The 7297-nt window shown below is 38.1% G+C and overlaps 1 non-coding gene across 1 annotated transcript; it reads left to right on the forward strand.

The window, feature by feature from the left end:
* TRNAS-GCU (transfer RNA serine (anticodon GCU)) lies at positions 1-82 on the forward strand. The gene has a single exon. It is a non-coding gene; the product is annotated as a tRNA-Ser (tRNA).
* Positions 83-7297: the final 7215 nt, after the last annotated feature.

Here is a 7297-nt window from a genome sequence, read left to right on the forward strand (position 1 = left end):
GACGAGGTGGCCGAGTGGTTAAGGCGATGGACTGCTAATCCATTGTGCTCTGCACGCGTGGGTTCGATTCCCATCCTCGTCGGTTTGCTGTGCCTAAGAAGAGTGAATGTTCCTTTTTGGTGAGTTAATTCTTTACTCATCACTCACTTGAGTAATTCCTTCTAATCCCCCCTATTCTCTACTTCCTCAGTAGCATTTTCCTGGCTGTGAACTTTGTTAACTGATATGCTTGATTCATGTTTCATTCTCCCACAAAATGTTCATTCCATTACAAGTTTTGCTTAGCAGGGATTCCCCATTGAGGAAATAATTGAAGAATTAATTGAGGACCACGGAAAAACCTAATAAATTTAGAGGAGCTGATAAAATTGTCTATAGAGTAATGTACACAAAATTATGGGTTATTTAAGGCATTATCGGGCTGATTTTATCTCTATGCAATTTTTGTCTATTATCTTTTAACTTTAAAGGGAACCATTATTGTCTAGGTATCCCAGTCTTTGACAAGGAAGAGTATGTATCTCTTAGAGATATGACAAAACTAAAAACAACATTCTCAGTTAGGGCTAAATATTTCTTCCTGAGAAAAGGTAATAAAAATATAGGACTCCCCTGGTGGTCCAGCGGTTAAGACTGCACTTCCCCTGCAGGGGGCAGGGGTTTGATCCCTGGTCAGGGAAGTAAGATCCTGTCCGCATGCCGCGTGCGATGCACACCCCCGCCCCCCCAAAAATGTTAGTAACGTGTAGTTTCTACATGTGACTTCCATATTAGACCTTGGGAGGAAAAAAAAGAATAATGTATTTCTTCATTTTTTAATTTATTTATTGCCATTCTGGAGTAAGTACTACATTCACATGATTCAAAAACTATAAAAATCTATACACCAAAGTTTTGTCACCAATACTGGCCTTCATGTGTCATTCCAGAAAAAAAGAATGCATGTATAATATTAAGCTCTCCAAGATATATTAATTTTTAATTGAAGTATAGTTGATTTACAATATTGTGTTAATTTCTGCTGTACAGCAAAGTGATTCAGATATATATATATATATATATATATATATATACACACACACACACACATTCTTTTTATATATATGTTCTTTTCCATCGTGGTTTATCACAGGATTTGAATATAGCTCCCTGTGCTATACAGTAGGACCTTGTTGTCATCCATTCTATATATAATAGTTTGCATCTGTTAACCCCAAACTCCCAATCTTTCCCTCCTGAACCACCCCTCCCCTTGGCAACCACAAGTCTGTTCTCTATGTCTGTGAGCCCATTTCTGTTTCATAGATAAGTTCATTTGTGTCATATTTTAGATTCCACATATAGGTGATATCATATGGTATTTGTCTTTATCTTTCTGACTTACTTCACTTCGTATGATAATCTCTAGTTCCATCCATGTTGCTGTAAATGGCATTATTTCATTCTTTTTTAATGGCTGAGCAATATTCATTGTGTATATGTACCACATCTTCTTTATCTATTCATCTGTCGATGGACATTTAGGTTGTTTCCATGTCTTGGCTATTGTGAATAGTGCTGCTTTGAACACAGGGGTACATGAAACCAAGATATATTGTTAAATGAAAAAGAGCATAGTGCAAGACAATGTGTATAATGCTACTTATAAAAAAAAGGTAAATATATCTATATCTGAATATATACACAACATTTTGCATATGTGTGTCTATAGCTATAATATAAATGTCTAGAAGGAGATAAGCTGTGTTCTAGGGCGTATTCATTTGTAAGATGTTGCCACATTTCCTCCATAGAGATTGTACTGATTTGCACCCCCAACCGAATAAGTGGAAAGGAGACCAGACCACACCTGCTTCTGCAGCCCTGTGAGAGGGATTATTTCAACTAGCATTGTCACAAATCATCTAAATGGAAGCACAAGCACCCACAGTGGAAGGAAATAGGAATCCTGATTTCTCATAAGCTTGGTGACTTTGGTTTATTACAGACTTTCTGGATAATCAGTGGCAGTTTATAGACTGGACTGATTAAAAATTCAAGATTTAGTGGATTTGGGATATTGGTGAGATTGAGCTGCTGTGTGGTTTTAAGGTAGAACTCATTTGATTGTTTTATTAGAATGAAAATTTTAAATGTCTAAATCAGAGATCTGAAATTAGATCACTGGATTTGAAGCATTAGATCATATGCAACTGATGAGATTACTCTAGTTCAGTCGTTCTCTAAAGTGCAGTTCCTCCCAAGCAACAGCATTATCATCACCTGGAAACTTGTTAGAAGTACAAACTCCAGGGCTGGGACCCAACAATTTGTGCTTGAACAAGCTCTTAGGATAATCCTGATTTATGCTAAAGTTTGAAACTCTAGTTTTGTTTTGTTTTATTTCAAAACATGGTTAACCTAGTTTCTGTCCATCTTGGTGATATCTTTTCTCCCCAGGATGCACATTTCTCCCATCATTCCAACATCAACATGAGTGTCTATCTTGATTTTTCCCTGCTCTGCCAGGATTAATCGTTCTAACAACCCCTACTCTGCCCACAGAGCTAGGACCCACAGAGCAAGCTAATGTGGTGTAAAGACACCAGCCAAAGATCACCAGAACCAAACCTGACAAAATCAGTGTAATGAATTAATGCAGCAACAGGATACTCCAAGGTAACTGGGAAATACCTCTCAACAAGATAAATGAGAGAAACCTCTTTTATCAACAATTGAGTTACTTTAGACGACTCTGAAGAGACTCTAAGGGGAGCGGGTCTGGGTTGGTGGCTATTTCTGAGGCGGGATTAGAAGAAGCGCGGATTAGCTAGGGATTGGGTATGGTCATGAAGAGAGGGCTGTTATCCCAGTAATAGGTGGACATAGCCGACCGGGTCTGGGGCGTCGTAAGAAGGCAGTTATCACTCAAAGTGGGGGCCGTAGTGGCATTTTACAGCTGCTGCATGATCTTGGGGAAAACATTGTTTCCTGTTTACTTTGCAGCTGGCATTACCTGTATCTGTCCTCCCAGCCCAATAACAGCAGCTTCACTTTTTTCTTTTTCAATTGAAGTAGATTTTCTTCCTTTTAATCTAGACAAGGTTCCTGAGCCTCGGCTTCAAGGAACTGCTCCCCGGTTGCTTCGACTTTGGTTGTTCAGGAGACTTTGGAGAGGAAGGTGGCCGAGGTTTCCTCCTTTTCACCCCAATCCAAGGGGCCTAAGAGACGAGGCGCGGGAGAACGGCCCGCAGAGGGAACTTACGCTCTCGCATTCTCTGCCTGCTGCTGGGTTTTGAGGCCTTTCCAGGCTAGGGTTGGGGTCGTGGTGGGTGGTGAGGAAGGTAGAACAGAAGGCCGACTCGCGTGAATTATCCCGGCGAGTTGCGAGGTCTCCTCCCGCGGACGCCCAGCAGCGAAGAAAGCGCCCCCCGCTGGAGGTCGGCGGTAGGGTTGCCGGGTAAAACAGAACTCCCAGTTAATTTTAATTTCAGATAAAGAACGAACAATTTTTACATACAAATGTGGCAAACCTAGTTGGTGGCTGCGCGTCCGTGAGCGGCCTTCAGGGCAGGGCTGGCGGCAGGGAGGGTTCCCTTCCTCGACAATTCAGAGGCCAGAGGGCGTCTCCATCTCAGGAAATGTCACTCTTCCGCCCTTTCCACCGGCTCCGAGGGTTTGTAAACTTCCAAGAGAAAATGCCCATTTCTGACCTCTCCCGGGCTCAGCCCACTTGGGAATCTCAGAAAGAGGCATTAAATGATGGCTTGAGAACTCCTTCGCTTTGAAATATAACTCTCACTCCTTGAAGCTGAATGAATATATCATTACGTCGGAAAGGAGTGTTACTCAAAAAAAGGGGAGAAATGAGCTCCTTCAAGTCACTTACCCGAGAGGCAAATGCAAAACTAGACCCAAACGTCGCATCGAGATATGAACTCCGATCATCAGATTCAAAGCCCATAATGCTAACCGTCACACAGCAGGACAGCTACCTGGCGGTGTTTACGGTGATACTTAAGTGAAATGAACTAGCGGCCTCGGCTGCGGGGGAACGGGCGGCTCCTGAGCTCCCACTGCCCCAGCGGAATCCCCCGACCTCCGCCTTCCGCTCTCTCAGTCCGCTTTTTTGCTCCAAGTCCAATTCTTTCGTTTCTTCATTCTCTTGCATCTCCAGTTCCCGCGAGTCTTCAAATAACCTGGCTGGAAGAGCGAGCCTGTCGAAATGGTGTGTTATGCGGCGATGCGGTGCCCCGTCCCGCTCCAGTTTCAATCCTGAGGTTCGCTGTTCTCTTTGGGGTGAGCTCCTGAAACGCTGTCGATCGCCGGGCACAGCCCGTGGTGGCCGGAATGTTCGTAACCGCAAATGCAGGTAAAACTAAAAGATACTACCCTAATCAACGCTATGCAGAATAGTTTTAAGAAACTGGTTGCAATGTATATGTATTTCTAGAAAATATAATATACCGAAACAACCTTAGAAGAAACAGAAAATCCGAGCAGACCAGTTACAGTTGAAGACATAAAGTTGTCAACAAACTACCCCCGAAAAAATATCAGACATAAGTTTCACAGGTGAATTTTAATAAACTAGTTACAGAACAGATAATTCCAATGCATTTAAAACTGTTCCAGAGTATAGATAAAGAAGAGAATTTTCGGTCTTGGAAGGCGGTGGGGGGGGGGGCGGAGAACAATCCAAATAATGATCTTGAAACCAAAACTGATTACCAAAAAGAAAACCACATATTCTTATTCTTATTTATGCTTAATCCTAAATAAAATAGGAGCAGAATCCAGCAGCACGTTAGAGTAAATCATTTACTATGGCAAAGTGGAGATGAGCATGAACATTGTTTAAAATTTTCAGAGCTTTAAACACAATTCACCATATTAGCATATCTAAGGAGAAACAGCATATATGCATTTAATACATGTGGGGATGGCATTTTATTATGTTAACATCCATTTTGATATATTAAAATTTTTAAATAAAAAGGATAGTTCCTTACTTAACGTGATAAACATATCTAACTAACATCAACATCATCCTGCTTTTCAGAGGAAACATTTTATGCCTTCTCTTTGAAGCTAGCTAGCAACATGTTAGAAAAATGTCCATTCTCACTACTATTATTTTATATTGTTCTGGAGGAACTAGACAATGCATTTAACAAGAGAAATAAATGATTTGAAAGAAAGAGTTAAAATTATATGAAGGTATCCAAGGATTTGATAATAAAATTAAATATATTTATAAAAATAGACAAGAGAAATCAATTGCCTTCACACACACACACACAACACGAAAGACCCCCATTTACAATAGCAACAAAAGAGATAAAACGTTGAGAAATAAATTTTCTTCAGTTTTGTTTATTCATTTGTTTTTTTTAAGATTCCACATATAAGTGATATTATAAATATAAATATAATATAATATTCCATTGTGTATATATACCACATCTTCTTTATCCATTCATCTGTTGATTGACACTTAGATTGCTTTCACATCGTGGCTATTATAAATAGTGCTGCTATGAACATTGGTGTGCATGTATATTTTTGAATTAGTGTTTTCATTTTCTCTGGACACATACCCAGGAATGGAATTCCTAGATCATATGGCAGTTCTATTTTTAATTTTTTGAGGAACCTCCATACTGTTTTTCATAGTGGCTGCACCAATGCACATTCCCACCAACAGTGTATGAGGGTTCCCCTTTCTCCACATCCTCTCTAACATTTGTTATTTACAGACTTTTTGATGATAGCCATTCTGACAGGTGTGAGGTGATATTTCATTGTGGTTTTGATTTGCATTTCTCTGATGATTAGAGGTGTTGAGCATATTTTCATGTGCCTGTTGGCTATCTGTATGTCTTCTTTGGAAAAATGTCTTCTGGTCTTCTGCTCATTTTTTAATCAGGTTGTTTGTTTGTTTGTTTGTTGATATTGAGTTGTATGAGCTGTTTATGTACTTTGGGTATTAACCCATTATCAGTCATATCATTTGCAAATGCTTTCTCTCATTCAGTAGGTTGTCTTTTCGTTTTGTTGAGAAATAAATTTAAGAGCAAATTACAAGATCAATAGTAAGAAAACTTTAAATATTGTTGACTGAATCAAGATATGGAGAGGAAGGCATATCAATTTTCTCTACATGTTAGTCTAGGTGTTTAATATAATACCAATAAAAATTAACATAGAATTTCATTTTCAGATTGGATAAACAGCTTCTAAAGTTTATGTGAAAAGTAAACAAGCATTGGTAGTCAGGAAAATTCAGAAAAGAATAACAAAGAAGACACAGGCCTTTTGGGTTTTAAAACATATTACAAGCTATAATGAATAAAACATTGTAGTATGAACAGGATAGAAAAATCCAAGAGTAGGCACAAATATTTAAGAATTTGATAAAAATGGCATTTCAAGTCGGTGGAGAAAAGATAGATCATTCAGTAAATGGTACTGGGACATCTGGGTAGACTTCTAAAAAAAATTAAGTGTAATCCACACCTCACAGTTTACAACTGAATCGTTTCTACGTGGTTCAAAAATTTTAAAAGGAAAAAAATAAAACCATAAAATTCCTAGAAGAAACAACATGAAAATTTTCCTTTATAGTCTTGGCACAAGGGAGGCCTTTCTTGAAATCACAGGAAACATAAAGGATTAGTAAATTTACTTAAAAATTTTAAATTTCTGTGTAACTAAAATGAACATAAACTAGAGTGGAAAAATTCCAAATTACCACAACGGGCTTATTTCCCTAATATAAAATGATCATGCAAATCAGTGTAAAGACCGTCACAAAAGGAAAAAGGGAAAGGGTATGAACACAAACTTCACAGAAAGAAAATGTACATGAATATTAATTTATTCAATTTTGTTCATATTTAAAGAAATGCTAATTAATACTACAATAATATACCATTTTTCTTCTTTTGGCAAAGATCAAAAAGTTTGATGAAGATTGGGGGTGGTATCACTTTCAGATATTATTAGAGAGCTGCAAATTTTCATAACTATTAATACTTTTGAGGGCAATTTAGTAGTCTATATACACAAGTGCATATATTCTTTGACTCAGAAATTCTACGTCTAGGAATTTACCCTAGAGATATACTCATACATGGGTAAGATGATGTATGTATGAAACTATTTAATTTAGTACGGTTTATAAATAGAAAATAATTGGAAATGACGTAATTGTTCATCCATAGAGGACTGCGTAAAAAAAAAAAAATCTACATAATGAAATATTATACAACTGTCAAAAATAAAGAGGTAAATCTATGTCTATGGCTATGGGAAA

The sequence above is a fragment of the Delphinapterus leucas genome, chromosome 10 (assembly GCF_059928025.1).
Source record: "Delphinapterus leucas isolate spDelLeu-1000000601 "Yukka" chromosome 10, BTC_Dleu_Yukka2, whole genome shotgun sequence".
NCBI lineage: Eukaryota > Metazoa > Chordata > Mammalia > Artiodactyla > Monodontidae > Delphinapterus > Delphinapterus leucas.